We start from the raw sequence: 17,762 nt of genomic DNA on the forward strand, positions 1-17,762 counted from the left end.
TGGAACATTACTACGGTTCCGTTATGATAAATTAATGTACTTAGCTTGAAAAAGTTTTTTACCTTTATCTTTGAATTTTTTTATTTTCTTTGTTGGTTTAAAGATTTTATTTATCTCATTTGTTTAGTGAAATTTTTTGAGAAAAGTTAATAGAAGAGTTAAACTTCTAATTTTATGTTTTCAAAACATATGCTTTTCCTAAGCTAATTAACTTTATTCCTTAATTAATTTATCTCATGCGTTTGCGACATGGACATTAATTAAGAAATATGTGAAGTAAATAATTGTTAAGATTTGACCTGTTATAATATAAGGTTCTTCAACAGGTCGTTTACCAATTCACGTTAGTAAGCATACAACAACTACTATAATTCAGAATAAAATTTGATTAATAGGGTAAAATTGAATGCCTCGGACTGGTGTTTTATTATAAAATGGTAAAATTATTAAGATTCTAATTGATAAAAATAATGCAATAACACCTCCTAACTTATTAGGGATAGATCGTAGAATTGCATATGCAAATAGGAAATATCATTCTGGTTGAATGTGAACTGGTGTTACTAATGGGTTGGCAGGTACAAAGTTATCTGGATCTCCTAATAGGTAAGGATTAATTAAACATAGTATAATTAATAATGATGTTATTATTACAAATGTAATAGAATCCTTAAAGGTAAAGTATGGATGGAATGGAATTTTTTCAATATCTCCATTTAGTCCAAGAGGATTATTAGATCCTGTTTGGTGAAGAAAAAATAAATGAATTGCTGCTATAGCAGCAATAATAAATGGTAATACAAAATGGAATGTGAAGAATCGATTTAATGTTGCATTATCAACAGCGAATCCTCCTCATACTCATTGGACTAAATCTGTTCCTAAGTATGGGATTGCTGATAATAAATTAGTAATTACTGTTGCACCTCAAAAAGATATTTGGCCTCAGGGTAAGACATATCCTATAAATGCAGTTGCTATAACTAAAAATAAAATCACTGTACCAATTATTCAGGTATGTATATATATATATAAGATCCATAGTAAATTCCCCGTCCTACATGTAAGTAAATACAAATAAAAAATATAGATGCTCCATTTGCGTGTAAGGTTCGGATAATTCAACCATTATTTACGTCTCGGCAGATGTGTACTACACTACTGAATGCTATTTCAATATTTGATGTATAATGTATAGCTAAAAATAGTCCAGTTACGATTTGAATTACCAAACATAACCCTAATAGGGATCAAAAATTTCATCAAAATGAAATATTTGTTGGGGCAGGTAAGTCAATTAAAGAGTTATTAATAATTTTAATTAAAGGATGTCTTAATCGTAAGGGTTTATTCATTAGTAATTATCTTATTTTACGAATAGGTCCCTGATTAATATTGGTGATTTTAACAACTGCTAGTAGTGCTAAAAATAAATAAATTATTATTATTATTGTAATAATGAATGTTGGTCTATTATATAATTTTTCTAAAGATATTGTTATTTCTTGATAATTGATTGAATTATCAATATTTATAGTTTCGGTGTTTTTGAAAAAGTCTATAAATATAGATATATCTAGAATAATTAATATTAATATGATAAATACTCACATTATTAATGTAATAATTATAGTGATTGATTTAGGCTGAAATATTTCGTTTGATGCAATTCTTGTAATGTAAATAAATAATACTAGTATACCACCAAGAAATGTTAAAAATAAAATATATGATAATCAATATCTTTCTATTATTGTTCCTGTTATTAATCCAACTAGGAAGGTTTGAAGGATAATAAAAAGCATTATTGATATTGGGTGTCTTAATTTAATAAAATTAATATTTATTACATTTGATAATGATATAATTATTATTTTGATCATTTCAGGGGTTAGTTTATTTAAAATACCGGTTTTGGGGACCGATGATGGAAGCTTTTCCACCTCTGAAGTTTTAAAAGTGGGGGCTGGACTTATTTCCGGTTTACAAGACCGGCGTTTTTTTTAAACTATTAAAACTAATGTTTATATTCTCTATTTTTACTTCTTTATTGATTTATTTTGCTGGTGTTTATGTTTTTTCTTCTAAACGTAAACATTTATTAATGGTTCTTTTGAGATTAGAATATATTGTTCTTTCTTTATTTATGTTAGTTATTGTTTTTCTTATTGAGTTTGATTATGATTATTTTTTTCCTGTTTTTTTTTTAGTTTTTTCTGTTTGTGAGGGTGCTTTAGGTCTTTCTATTTTAGTTTCAATAATTCGTTCTCATGGTAATGATTTTTTTAATTCTTTTGGTTTATCTTTATGTTAAAGTATTTATTTATAACTATTTTTTTGATCCCTCTTTGTTTATTAAATAATTGTTGATGGTTGGTTCATTCTTTAATGTTTCTGTCGGGTTTTGTTTTTATAATTTGTGTTTATTCATATGCTGATTTGAATATAATTAGAAATTATTTTGGTATTGATTATTTTTCTTTTAGTTTAATTTTACTTAGTTTTTGGATTTGTTCTTTAATAATCACTGCTAGAGGTTCAGTTTATTTAAGTTCATATCATTATAATTTTTTTGTTTTTATGGTTTTGATTTTAATAATTATGCTTTATTGTTCATTTGCTAGATTAAGTCTTCTTTCTTTTTATATTTTTTTTGAGGCTAGATTAGTTCCTACTTTACTTTTAATTTTGGGTTGGGGTTATCAACCTGAGCGTTTGCAGGCTGGTGTTTATTTAATTTTTTATACTTTGGTTGCTAGATTACCTTTATTATTAGTTTTATTTAAGGTTTATGATTTTTCTAATACTTTATATTTTCCTTTATAGGTTGATTTTGGTTCTTATTATTTTATGTTTTATGTATTTATAATTTTGGCTTTTTTAGTTAAGATACCTATGTTTTTGGTTCATTTATGACTTCCTAAGGCTCATGTAGAGGCCCCTATTTCAGGTAGAATAATTCTTGCTGGTGTTTTATTAAAGTTAGGTGGTTATGGTATTTTTCGTGTTATAAAGGTTATTTCTTATTTGGGTTTAAAGTTTAATTATTTTTGATTGTCTTTAGGTTTATCTGGGGGTGTTATTGTAAGATTTATTTGTTTTCGTCAGGTTGATTTAAAGTCTTTAATTGCATATTCTTCTGTTGCTCATATAAGAATGGTTATTGGTGGATTGATGACTATGAATTGATGAGGTTGTGTAGGTTCTCTTTCTCTAATGGTTGGTCATGGTTTATGTTCTTCTGGTTTATTTTGTTTATCTAATATTATTTATGAACGTTTAGGTAGACGAAGATTATTAATTAACAAGGGTATAATTAATTTGATGCCAAGAATGGCTTTATGATGATTTCTTTTAAGATCATCAAATATGGCTGCTCCTCCTACTTTAAATTTGGTAGGTGAAATTAGATTATTAAATAGAATTATATCTTGATCTTCTTTTAGATTCTTTGCTTTGATTTTTTTATCTTTTTTTAGAGCTGTTTATACTTTGTATATATATTCTTATTCTCAGCATGGGAATTATTATTCTGGTGTTTATACTTGTTCTCTTGGTTATTTTCGTGAATATCATCTTTTACTTTTACATTGATTGCCTTTAAATATTCTCTGTTTAAAGGGTGAATATTTCTTTGTTTAGTTTGCTTAAGTATTTTAATTAAAAATATTGTTTTGTGGAATCAATGATATGAAGTTTTTCATCTTAGGCCGTGTATTTATTTTCTATTTGTTCTTTGAGTTTTTTTTCTTTGTTTATTTCGAGAACTATAATTTTTATGTTAGGTATTAATTATTTAATAATTGATTATAGAGTTTTTGTTGAGTGAGAGCTTTTCAATTTAAATGGTTCTATAGTTGTTATAACTTTAATTTTGGATTGAATATCTCTTATTTTTATATCTTTTGTTATATATATTTCTTCTTTGGTTATTTATTATAGAGAGGATTATATATCTGGTGAAAAGAATATAAATCGTTTTATTATTATTGTTTTAATATTTATTCTTTCTATAGGTTTTTTAATTATTAGTCCTAATTTAATTAGAATTTTATTAGGTTGAGATGGTTTAGGTTTAGTTTCTTATTGTTTAGTTATTTATTATCAAAATGTAAAATCTTATAGTGCTGGTATATTAACTGCACTTTCTAATCGTATTGGTGATGTTGCTATTTTAATTTCTATTGCATGAATGTTAAATTTTGGTGGTTGAAATTATATTTATTATTATGATTTTATTTCTAATTCTTTTGAAATAAAGCTCATTACTATATTAATTGTTTTAGCAGCTATAACTAAGAGAGCTCAGATTCCTTTCTCTTCATGACTTCCTGCTGCTATAGCAGCTCCTACTCCTGTTTCTGCTTTAGTTCATTCTTCTACTCTTGTTACTGCTGGTGTTTATTTATTAATTCGTTTTAGACCAATATTGGATACTTATAATTGTGGTTGATTTTTACTTTTAATTGGTTGTATAACTATATTTATGGCTGGATTGGGCGCTAATTTTGAGTTTGATTTAAAGAAGATTATTGCTCTTTCTACTTTAAGACAACTTGGTTTAATAATAAGAATTTTGGCTATAGGTTATCCAAAGCTTGCATTTTTTCATTTATTGGCTCATGCTTTATTTAAGGCATTATTATTTATATGTGCAGGTTCAATAATTCATAATTTGAAGGATTCTCAGGATATTCGTTTTATAGGATCAATTGTTAATTTCATACCTTTAACTTCAGTTTGTTTTAATGTTTCTAGTTTATCTTTGTGTGGAATACCTTTTTTAGCGGGATTTTATTCAAAGGATTTAATTCTTGAGATGGTTTGTTTAAGATGAATTAATTGTTTAATTTTTTTCTTTATTTTTTTTCTACTGGTTTAACTGCTTCTTATTCTTTTCGTTTGTTTTATTATTCAATATCTGGTGATAATAATTTTAATTCTAGATTTTCTTTTGATGATAAGGGTTATTATATTTCATTTGGAATAATTGGTCTATTGTTTGTTGCTGTTTTTGGTGGTAGTCTTTTATCTTGATTAATTTTTCCTATTCCTCATGTGATTGCTTTACCTTATTATTTAAAGTTTTTAACTATTACAGTTGTTATTTTAGGTGCTTATTTAGGTTATCTTATTTCTAATTTTGATTTTTCTCATAATTTATTTTCTTTAAGTATACTTTCTTTTGTTAGATTTGCTGGTTCTATATGATTTATACCTTTTCTTTCAACTAAGTTTATTAGATATATTCCTTTAAAAATAGGTTATTATTCATCTAAGTCATTTGATTATGGTTGAGGTGAATTACTTGGTGGTCAAGGTTTATATAGATTATTTATTTATTTAATTGGTTATATTCAAGGTTGATATGATTCTAATTTCAAGATTTATCTTTTAACTTTTATTTTTTGAATATTTATTTTGGTAATATTGTTTTTCGTTTACTTAAATAGCTTATAATTAGAGCGTGACACTGAAGATGTTAAGGAAGTATTTTTACTTTTAAGTATTTATAAATATAGATATATTATTTTTACAGTGAAAATGTAATGTTTTATTTAAACTATATAAATTCTAGAAATGTTAACGGAGTTTAACCGCTAATATAAAAAGTTAGCAGCTTTCATATTGGCTTTACATTTCCTTAATTGGAACTATTATAGTTCAATTATATTATTAACAGTAATACGCCTCTTTTTGGCTTCAATTAATAAGAATAAGGGTAGTACATTCCAATCTTCCAGGTCGAAACTGACTGCAATATTTCGCTTCTTATTCTATTTAAGGTTGATTGATAATATCAATACTTTTTGAATGCAACCCAAATGTTATATTTAACTACAACCCTTTATTCTGCTCATTGTAATGCTCCTTGGTTTCATTCATGGTATAGTCCTCCTAATAGAACTAGAATAAAAAATATTGTTGATACTGTTCAGATTATAATGTCTGAAGTTTTAAAAATAATTACAATTGGTAGAATTAGTGCAATTTCTACATCAAAAATTAAAAAGATTACTGCGATTAGGAAGAATCGTATTGAGAATGGTATTCGTGGTGATCTTTTTGGATCAAACCCACATTCAACTGGTGATCTTTTTTCTCGATCATTAATTAATTTTTTTGATAGTGTTGTTGCCAGGATTATAACAATTATTGGAATAATAAATCTAATGAAAACTCTTGTTGATAGAATTTGAATTGTTTTTCTTGATTTATATCAAGCTTTCTGATTGGAAGTCAAATGTACTATTTATACTAGAAAAACAATTATCTACCTCATCAATAAATAGAGATATATAAGAATAATCATACTACGTCTACGAAGTGTCAGTATCATGCTGCTGCTTCAAATCCAAAGTGATGTCTTGGTGAAAATTGATTTATTGAGTGTCGAAGTAGACATGTTGATAAAAAGATTGTTCCAATAATTACGTGTAAACCATGGAATCCTGTTGCAACAAAGAATGTTGATCCATAAACTGCATCTGCAATGGTAAAAGGTGCTTCTCAATATTCATATGCTTGAAGTATTGTAAAGTATAGTCCTAATAACACTGCGAAGAATAATCCTTGTAGTGCTTGAGTATGATTAGATTCCATTAAACTATGATGTGCTCATGTTACTGTTACTCCTGATGCTAAAAGAATAGCTGTATTAAGTAATGGAATTTGTATAGGGTTAAAGGGTTGAATTCCTATTGGAGGTCATAGTATTCCTAGTTCAATTGTTGGTGCTAATCTTCTTCTAAAGAATGCTCAAAAAAAAGAAACGAAAAATAATACCTCTGATGCAATAAATAAAATTATTCCTCATCGTAATCCAATTGATACAAATCCTGTATGTAATCCTTGATTTTTCCTTCTCGTACTACATCTCGTCATCATTGAATTATGGTTAGTAGGGTAATTCCAAATCCAATTATGAATAAGTTAATATTAAATAGGTGGAATCATTTTGCTAGTCCTGATACTAGGACTATTGCTCCAATTGCTCCTGTTAATGGTCAAGGTCTATAGTCTACTAAGTGGAATGGGTGGTTTGAGTGAGTTGTTAACATAGGTTTAATATACTTCTCTAGAATATAGAGTTCTTAGAATTGAGAAAACATAGGCTTGAATTATTGCTACTGCTGATTCTAGAATTAATAGAAGTATTTGTCCAATAATTAGTAATGAGATTAAGTTTATTGCTATAGATGGTCCTGTGTTTCCTAATAAGGTTAATAATAAGTGTCCTGTAATTATATTTGCTGCCAACCGTACTGCTAATGTACCTGGTCGAATAACATTACTAATTGTTTCAATTAGTACTATAAATGATATTAATGCAGGCGGTGTACCTTGTGGTACAAGGTGTGTAAATATATGATTAGTATGGTTAATTCATCCAAATAATATAAATCTTAGCCATATAGGTAGGGCAATTGCAAATGTTAATGCTAAATGTCTTGTTCTAGTAAAAATATAAGGGAATAATCCTATGAAATTGTTAAATAATATTATAATAAAAATTGAGATGAAAATGAATGTTGTTCCATTAAATGATTTTGGTCCAAGAAATGTGTTAAATTCATTATGTAAGGTTAAATTTAGTTTATTTCAGATAATGTTAATTCGTGATGGTGTAAGTCAAAATAGTGATGGGATTAATAATAGTCCTAGAAATGTTCTAGTTCAATTTAATGATAAATTAAAGATGTTAGTTGATGGGTCAAATGTTGAGAATAGATTTGTTATCATTTTCAATTTAAGTTTTTTATTTCAATTGTTCCTTTTTCTGCTCTTTTAATAAGGTTAGGTTTAAATGAGAAGAAGTTTATTTGATTAAACAAGATTAATGTAGCTGAAAATATAATGAATAGTGAGAATCATATAAGAGGGGATATTTGAGGGATTTGGATATAATTTCCCCATCAGAAGTAGTCGTTAATTTACTATTATTTGGTTTAAGAGACCATTACTTACTTTCAGTCATCTGATGAATTTCAAGGTGTCCTAATTTTTTTTAGTTACTTTAGATTGACACTCTAATGTTATTTATTTTAACTAACTCCTTAAATTATCTTAGATAATCACTTAATAAATAAATTTACTGAAGTTCTTTCAATTACAATTGGTATAAATCTGTGGTTTGCTCCACAGATTTCTGAGCATTGTCCAAAGAATAATCCAGGTCGATTTATTGTGAATGTTCCTTGATTTAACCGACCTGGCGTTGCATCAATTTTAACCCCTAATGCAGGAACTGCTCATGAGTGTAGAACATCTGATGCTCTTGTTAATACTCGTACTTCTGTATTTATTGGTAGGATTGTTCGGTTATCTACATCTAGTAGTCGGAATCCATCATTTTCTAGGTCTTGTTCTGGTGTTATATAAGTGTCAAATTCTACGTCTATGAAGTCTGAATATTCATATCTTCAATATCATTGTCGTCCAATGGTTTTAATTGTAATTATTGCATCTACTGAATCATCAAGAAAATATAATAGTCGTAATGATGGAAGGGCAATAAAAATTAATGTAATTGCTGGTAAAGCTGTTCAGATTGTTTCAATTAAATGTCCATGAAGTATATTACGGTTAGTATAGGCAATAAATAATATATAACTTAGGGCATAACCTACAATTACTGTAATTAATAATAATACGACCATAGTATGATCATGAAAGAATGATAATTGCTCCATTAATGGTGAAGCTCCATCTTGAAGAGATAAATTTGATCATGTTGCCATTAATAAATATTTTCTAATAAAAGGTCAAACCTTTATTTGTAGAGCTTAAATCTACTGCACTAATCTGCCATATTAGAATCTAGAGATTAATGGTAATTCTGAGTAACTATGTTCTGCAGGAGGGTTATTTTGTAGTCATTCTGTTGATCTTCTTATGTTAGCTCTAAATATAATTGCTCGGTTTGTAATCATTCTTTCTCATATAATTACAATGAATATAATGATTCCTACAATAGAAATTGTAGACCCAATTCTTGATACTACGTTTCATGATGTATATGCGTCTGGGTAGTCAGAGTATCGTCGAGGTATTCCTGCTAATCCTAGGAAGTGTTGAGGAAAGAATGTTATATTTACTCCAATGAATATAATTGTAAATTGGATTTTTAATCATGTATTATTTATAGTTAATCCTGTAAATAGTGGATATCATTGAATGACACCTCCTATAATTGCAAATACTGCTCCTATAGATAATACATAATGAAAGTGGGCTACTACATAATATGTATCATGTAATACAATATTAAGTGATGATTTTGCTAATACTAATCCTGTTAATCCACCAATTGTAAATAGGAAAATAAATCCTAGAGCTCATAATAATGGTGGATTGAACTTGAATTTAGTTCCATATAATGTAGCTAATCATCTAAATACCTTAATTCCTGTAGGTACAGCAATAATTATTGTTGCTGATGTAAAATATGCTCGTGCGTCAACATCCATTCCTACTGTAAATATATGATGTGCTCATACAATAAATCCTATTAGTCCAATTGATAGTATAGCATAAATTATACCTAATGTTCCAAATGATTCAATTTTTCCTCTTTCTTGACATACAATATGTGAAATAATTCCGAACCCCGGTAGAATTAAAATATAAACTTCTGGGTGTCCAAAGAATCAAAATAGATGTTGATATAGAATTGGGTCACCCCCTCCTGTAGGGTCAAAGAATGATGTATTTAAATTTCGATCTGTTAATAATATAGTAATAGCTCCTGCTAAAACTGGAAGTGAAAGAAGGAGAAGTAATGCTGTAATAGCTACAGATCATACAAATAAAGGTGTTTGATCTAAAGTTATACTTTCTGATCGTATATTAATTGCTGTTGTAATGAAATTCACTGCACCAAGAATAGATGATACACCTGCTAAGTGCAGTGAAAAAATAGCTAGATCTACAGATGCACCCCTGTGTGCAATAGCTCCTGCTAGAGGAGGGTAAACTGTTCATCCTGTACCAGCACCATTATCTACTATAGAAGATGTAAGAAGAAGGGTTAGTGAAGGTGGTAGTAATCAAAAACTTATATTATTTATTCGTGGAAATGCTATATCTGGTGCACCAATTATTAGTGGAACAAGTCAATTACCAAATCCACCAATTATAATAGGTATTACTATAAAGAAAATTATTACGAATGCGTGAGCTGTAATAATAACATTATAAATCTGGTCATCCCCAATTAGAGATCCGGGTTGGCCAAACTCAGCACGAATAAGTATTCTTATTGATGTTCCTACTATTCCTGCTCATGCTCCAAATATGAAGTATAAAGTACCAATGTCCTTATGGTTTGTTGAGAATAATCATTTTTGCGGTAAGATGGCTGAATTTTAGGTGGTAGACTGTAAATCTACTTATGAGATGTTTTCTCTCTTATCATATTTAGGTCTTATATTCAATTATGATTCTAGACTGCAATTCTAGAGGTGTAAAATTTTACTAAGGCCTAAAAGAATATTCTTTTAATTATAACTTTGAAGGTTATTAGTTTGATTAACTTAAGTCCTTAGTATAATGAAATTAAGGTTGATGTTGAAATCAATCCTATTGTTGAAATTATTACTGTTATAGGAAGAATGATTCTTAATTTTGGGACTTTATCTTTATAGATCACGAATTTTCTGTGTATGATATAATTAGAGCTGAGAATCTAATACGTATATAGTAGTAGAGTGTAATTGTAGTTAATACAACTATAATAGTTATAATAGTTGTTATATTGTTTTCTATTAATGATTGTATTACAATTCATTTTGGTAAGAATCCAAGGAATGGTGGTAGTCCACCTAAAGATAATAAAGATAAGAATATTATGAATTTAATTTCGGTTTTTATATTTCTGGCTGAATAAATTTGATTTATGAAAAATAAATTTATTTGCTTAAATAATAAAACTATAATTAATCTTAATAGTGAGTAAATAATGAAGTATAGTTCTCAGATGTTTTCTCTGACTGTTAATGATCTAATTATTCAACCTAGATGTCTGATTGATGAATATGCTAAAAGTTGTCGTAAGGATGTTTGATTTAAACCTCCTATTGCCCCAATAATAATTCTTAAGATAATAATTGTTCAAATAAAAGTTCTTAATTGAATACAATAAGATAAGACCATTATTGGGGCGATTTTTTGTCATGTTATTAATGTTAAACAATTATTTCATCTTGATGCTCCTATAACTTCTGGAAATCAGAAATGGAAAGGTGCAGCTCCAATCTTTAATAATAGTCTAGATCTAATTATTATTGATGGGATAAATTCTGTTTCCCATCCCATGGGATATTTTATTTGAATCAGCAAAATTGAAAATAATAATATTGTCGATGCTATTGCTTGGACAATAAAATATTTAATTGATGATTCATTTATTATTATATTTTTATTTCTTGTTAGGAGCGGAATAAATGAAAGTAAGTTGATCTCAAGTCCTATTCAAACCCCTAATGAGGAATTTGATGAAATGGACAGGATCGTTCCTATCATTAATGTTGATAGGAAGAGAAGTTTTGTAGAGTTGTTGGTCATTAAAAAGGAGAGGATTGATACCTCTATAAATGGGGTATGAACCCATTAGCTTGTTTAGCTTACCTTTTTACATTAAGGTGTATGATGCACGTTAGTTTTTGATACTAAAGGAGGTAGTTTCATTCTATCTTATGTAATTTTAATGAAGGTAATTTTATTTACTTTATTTACCCTATCAAGGAAACCCTTTAATCAGGCACTTCATTTATTTAATATATAAATCGAAAGTTTTTTTTGAAATTCTTTTATGTATTATTTTGTTTAATTAGGATTAATTTATCCTGCTCATTTTATTTTTTTTATATATATATATAATAAATAATTAATATTAATATATTACATTTAATTGAAATTAAAGTATTATAAGTTCATCTTACCATTATCAATTGATTATGTTAATGCAATTATTTACCTAGGATTATAGCTACTTATGTTTTTAGCTTAAAATAGGTTATTATAATATAATATATATAATAATATGTAATTTAATATTTAATATTATTATAATTGGATATAATAAATAAAATTATTAATTTAAATATAAAATATTATAATTAATATAAATAATTATATTAATTATAATATTATAATTATGTAAATTATCTATAATTAGATTATTTAACTAATATATATGAAAGTTAACTTAATATAAAAAAAAGAATTCATATTAATAACATATTATATTATATTACATAATTGTATAAAATATATTGATTATATTATTTAATCTTTCTTTATTTTTTAGTGAAAAGAAAGATTAAATAAGAAAGAAAATAATACATTTATTGCTATACATGTTCCATATTAATCTTTAATTATATATAATAGAGAAGTTGTTGTGGTCATACATAGGGGCGTTTCTTTTTTTTTTGTTAATGTTTGTGGTTTTTTTCTTTTTTTTTCTTTAAATATTTGAATCTTTTATTTTTTCCTGAATTAATAGATTTAAAATTTTCTTATTTTTAAAAGTTTTATTCTTGCTTGTTTATTCACTTTTTCTTTGTATTATATGTAAGTTTTGTTAGACTAAATGTTCTTTTTGCAGTAATTTGATTTAATTATCAAGTGATTTTGGATTTAGCAATTGATTTAGTATCGGCATAATTCGTGCCAGCAGCCGCGGTTATACGATTGATACAAGTGAATATTATTGGTTAAAACAGTTGTTTATATTATTAGGGTTGAAATATAAATTTGTAAGGTGAAATGTTAAAATTTATTTGTGGCCCTTTTTATGAATCTGTGAAATTTAAATAATAAACTAGGATTAGATACCCTATTATTTTAAATGTTAATTATATTTACCAGGGTACTATTAGTTAAGGTCTTTAAACCCAAAGAATTTGGCGGTATCTCATTCCATTCAGAGGAACCTACCCCATGATTGATAATACACGATTTACTCTACTTAATTTATTTGTTTGTATATCTCCGTTATCAGAGAATCTTTTTAGAGTTATAATTCTCAAGATTTATAATTATAAAATATTTCAGGTCAAGGTGCAGCTTATAGTTAAGAGGAGGTGGGTTACAATAGATTTTTGTTTATAACGGATTTGATAGTGAAATACTGTTAATGAAGGTGGATTTGATAGTAATTTAATTTATTTAATTTAACTGATATTGGCTCTGAGATGTGTACACATCGCCCGTCGCTCTCATTATTGATTATTCTATTTTATTTTAAAGTAGCTTCAATTTAGATGAGATAAGTCGTAACATAGTAGATGTACTGGAAAGTGTATCTAGGAAGAGTTTCAAGATATAACTTATTAGTAAAGTGTTTCATTTACACTGAAAATTTTTCTGTGCAAATCAGGATATCTTGATTATTTATTTTATTATATTTATTTTTTGTTTATTTAATTATTTAATATAAATAATTTTATTGTATTTTTGTCTTAGTATATTTTATAGAATTGATTTTTTAAATTATAGTTTATTGGTGTATTGTAAGTGTTTTATGAAATATTATTTCAAATTTTTTTAAGTAGATTTTATTTATTGTACCTTTTGTATCGGGGTTTATCAAAATTTTAGTATTTATTTTACTTGTCTCGATTTGGGTTGATTTATAAATAATTTATAGTTAATGTATCATAATTATTATTAAATTATTTATAGAAATGAGATGTTAATCGTTTCCCAAGATATCTAGTTTCTTAAGAAAAAATTTAATTTTTTAAAGTTATTTGTTTTTATTTAATTTTTTAAGTAAAAATATTAACTTATTTATTCTTTAAGGGATAAGCTTTGAAGTTAATAACCTATAATTTATTTTATAGACATGTAATAGTAAGCTTTAAACCAGCTATCTTTAAGATTACGTTTTAGTTCATTATTTTTTATTTTGATTTTATAAATATTTTAGGTTTTTTATTAAGATTATTAATTTAATTTTAAAATTTTTGTAATAATGATAGAATTAGTATATTTATTTGTATGAAATTTTTACCTTGTGAACTTATTATAAGGAACTAGGCAAAATTGATTTCCGCCTGTTTATCAAAAACATGTCCTCTTGTTTATATTTTGAGGTCTGGCCTGCTCACTGAGCGTATTTTTAAAGAGCCGCGGTATTTTGACCGTGCAAAGGTAGCATAATCATTAGTCTCTTAATTAGTGGCTGGAATGAATGGCTTGACGAGAAATCAACTGTCTCTTAATAAATTTTTGAATTTAACTTTTGAGTCAAAAGGCTTAAATTCTTCTTTAGGACGAGAAGACCATATAGAGGTTGACATTTTACTTTTATATAGTTTTTTGTTTGTCTTTCTATATTTAATGATGATGTTTTGTTGGGGTGACATGAAGAATAGATAAACTCTTCATTATTATATCATTTATTTATGTTTGTTATTTTGATCCATAATTTATGATCATAAGATTAAGTTACCTTAGGGATAACAGCGTAATTGTTTTTGAGAGCTCATATCGACAAAGCAGATTGTGACCTCGATGTTGGATTAAGAAAAATTTTGGGTGCAGGAGCCCAATGATTAGGTCTGTTCGACCTTTAAATTCTTACATGATCTGAGTTCAGACCGGCGTGAGCCAGGTCGGTTTCAATACTAAGATTGTTAATCCATATTAGTACGAAAGGACCATATGGTTAAAATATTTTTTGTTATATTGATTAATATTAATTTATTTACTATTTTGACAGATTAATGTGTTGAATTTAGAATTCATTTATGTAGATTTTTTCTACAAATAGTATTGATACTTTATGATTTATTTATATTTATTTTGAATTTTCTTTTATTGGTTATTTGTGTTTTAATTAGTGTTGCCTTTTTAACTTTATTAGAGCGTAAGGTTTTAGGTTATATTCAGATTCGAAAGGGTCCAGATAAGGTAGGTTTTGTTGGAATTCCTCAGCCATTTAGAGATGCTATTAAGTTAATTTGTAAGGAGCAGCCAATTCCTATTATATCTAATTACCTACTTTATTATTTTTCCCCTGTTTTTAATTTAATGATTTCTTTAGCCGTTTGAGTAATTTTTCCTTATTTAACTTATATGTGTTCTTTTTCTTATGGATTTTTATTTTTTTTATGTTGTACTAGATTAGGTGTTTATACTGTTATAATTGCTGGTTGATCTTCTAATTCAAATTATTCATTATTAGGTTCTCTTCGTTCTGTTGCTCAAACAATTTCTTATGAAGTTAGTTTAGCTTTAATTTTATTGTCTTTAATTATTTTAATTGGTAGTTTTAATATGTTTGATTTTATAAACTATCAGCTTTATTGTTGATTTATTATTATTTCTTTTCCTTTAGCTTTAGCTTGTTTTGCTTCTTGCTTAGCTGAAACTAATCGTACTCCTTTTGATTTTGCTGAAGGGGAATCTGAGTTAGTTTCAGGATTTAATATTGAGTATGGTGCGGGTGGTTTTACTTTAATTTTTTTAGCTGAATATACTAGAATTGTCTTCATAAGAATGTTATTGGCTTTAATTTTTTTGGGCGGTGATTTTTATTCTTTTATACTTTTTATTAAGCTTGCTATTATATCTTTTGGTTTTATTTGGGTTCGTGGAACATTACTACGGTTCCGTTATGATAAATTAATGTACTTAGCTTGAAAAAGTTTTTTACCTTTATCTTTGAATTTTTTTATTTTCTTTGTTGGTTGAAAGATTTTATTTATCTCATTTGTTTAGTGAAATTTTTTGAGAAAAGTTAATAGAAGAGTTAAACTTCTAATTTTGTTTTCAAAACATATGCTTTTCCTAAGCTAATTAACTTTATTCCTTAATTAATTTATCTCATGCGTTTGCGACATGGACATTAATTAAGAAATATGTGAAGTAAATAATTGTTAAGATTTGACCTGTTATAATATAAGGTTCTTCAACAGGTCGTTTACCAATTCACGTTAGTAAGCATACAACAACTACTATAATTCAGAATAAAATTTGATTAATAGGGTAAAATTGAATGCCTCGGAATGGTGTTTTATTATAAAATGGTAAAATTATTAAGATTCTAATTGATAAAAATAATGCAATAACACCTCCTAACTTATTAGGGATAGATCGTAGAATTGCATATGCAAATAGGAAATATCATTCTGGTTGAATGTGAACTGGTGTTACTAATGGGTTGGCAGGTACAAAGTTATCTGGATCTCCTATTAGGTAAGGATTAATTAAACATAGTATAATTAATAATGATGTTATTATTACAAATGTAATAGAATCCTTAAAGGTAAAGTATGGATGGAATGGAATTTTTTCAATATCTCCATTTAGTCCAAGAGGATTATTAGATCCTGTTTGGTGAAGAAAAAATAAATGAATTGCTGCTATAGCAGCAATAATAAATGGTAATACAAAATGGAATGTGAAGAATCGATTTAATGTTGCATTATCAACAGCGAATCCTCCTCATACTCATTGGACTAAATCTGTTCCTAAGTATGGGATTGCTGATAATAAATTAGTAATTACTGTTGCACCTCAAAAAGATATTTGGCCTCAGGGTAAGACATATCCTATAAATGCAGTTCCTATAACTAAAAATAAAATCACTGTACCAATTATTCAGGTATGTATATATATATAAGATCCATAGTAAATTCCCCGTCCTACATGTAAGTAAATACAAATAAAAAATATAGATGCTCCATTTGCGTGTAAGGTTCGGATAATTCAACCATTATTTACGTCTCGGCAGATGTGTACTACACTACTGAATGCTATTTCAATATTTGATGTATAATTTATAGCTAAAAATAGTCCAGTTACGATTTGAATTACCAAACATAACCCTAATAGGGATCAAAAATTTCATCAAAATGAAATATTTGTTGGGGCAGGTAAGTCAATTAAAGAGTTATTATTAATTTTAATTAAAGGATGTCTTAATCGTAAGGGTTTATTCATTAGTAATTATCTTATTTTACGAATAGGTCCCTGATTAATATTGGTGATTTTAACAACTGCTAGTAGTGCTAAAAATAAATAAATTATTATTATTATTGTAATAATGAATGTTGGTCTATTATATAATTTTTCTAAAGATATTGTTATTTCTTGATAATTGATTGAATTATCAATATTTATAGTTTCGGTGTTTTTGAAAAAGTCTATAAATATAGATATATCTAGAATAATTAATATTAATATGATAAATACTCACATTATTAATGTAATAATTATAGTGATTGATTTAGGCTGAAATATTTCGTTTGATGCAATTCTTGTAATGTAAATAAATAATACTAGTATACCACCAAGAAATGTTAAAAATAAAATATATGATAATCAATATCTTTCTATTATTGTTCCTGTTATTAATCCAACTAGGAAGGTTTGAAGGATAATAAAAAGCATTATTGATATTGGGTGTCTTAATTTAATAAAATTAATATTTATTACATTTGATAATGATATAATTATTATTTTGATCATTTCAGGGGTTAGTTTATTTAAAATACCGGTTTTGGGGACCGATGATGGAAGCTTTTCCACCTCTGAAGTTTTAAAAGTGGGGGCTGGACTTATTTCCGGTTTACAAGACCGGCGTTTTTTTTAAACTATTAAAACTAATGTTTATATTCTCTATTTTTACTTCTTTATTGATTTATTTTGCTGGTGTTTATGTTTTTCTTCTAAACGTAAACATTTATTAATGGTTCTTTTGAGATTAGAATATATTGTTCTTTCTTTATTTATGTTAGTTATTGTTT

General features: G+C 26.7%; 1 long non-coding RNA gene across 1 annotated transcript; it reads left to right on the plus strand.

Annotated features, from left to right (window-relative positions):
• Window positions 1–239: 239 nt before the first annotated feature.
• On the plus strand, window positions 240–16,806 carry LOC126301300 (uncharacterized). Its single transcript, XR_007553025.1, has 2 exons — window positions 240–1,015; window positions 16,619–16,806. It is a non-coding gene; the product is annotated as an uncharacterized LOC126301300 (long non-coding RNA).
• Window positions 16,807–17,762: the final 956 nt, after the last annotated feature.

Source organism: Schistocerca gregaria, unplaced genomic scaffold, assembly GCF_023897955.1.
Source record: "Schistocerca gregaria isolate iqSchGreg1 unplaced genomic scaffold, iqSchGreg1.2 ptg000066l, whole genome shotgun sequence".
NCBI classification, from domain to species: Eukaryota; Metazoa; Arthropoda; class Insecta; order Orthoptera; family Acrididae; genus Schistocerca; species Schistocerca gregaria.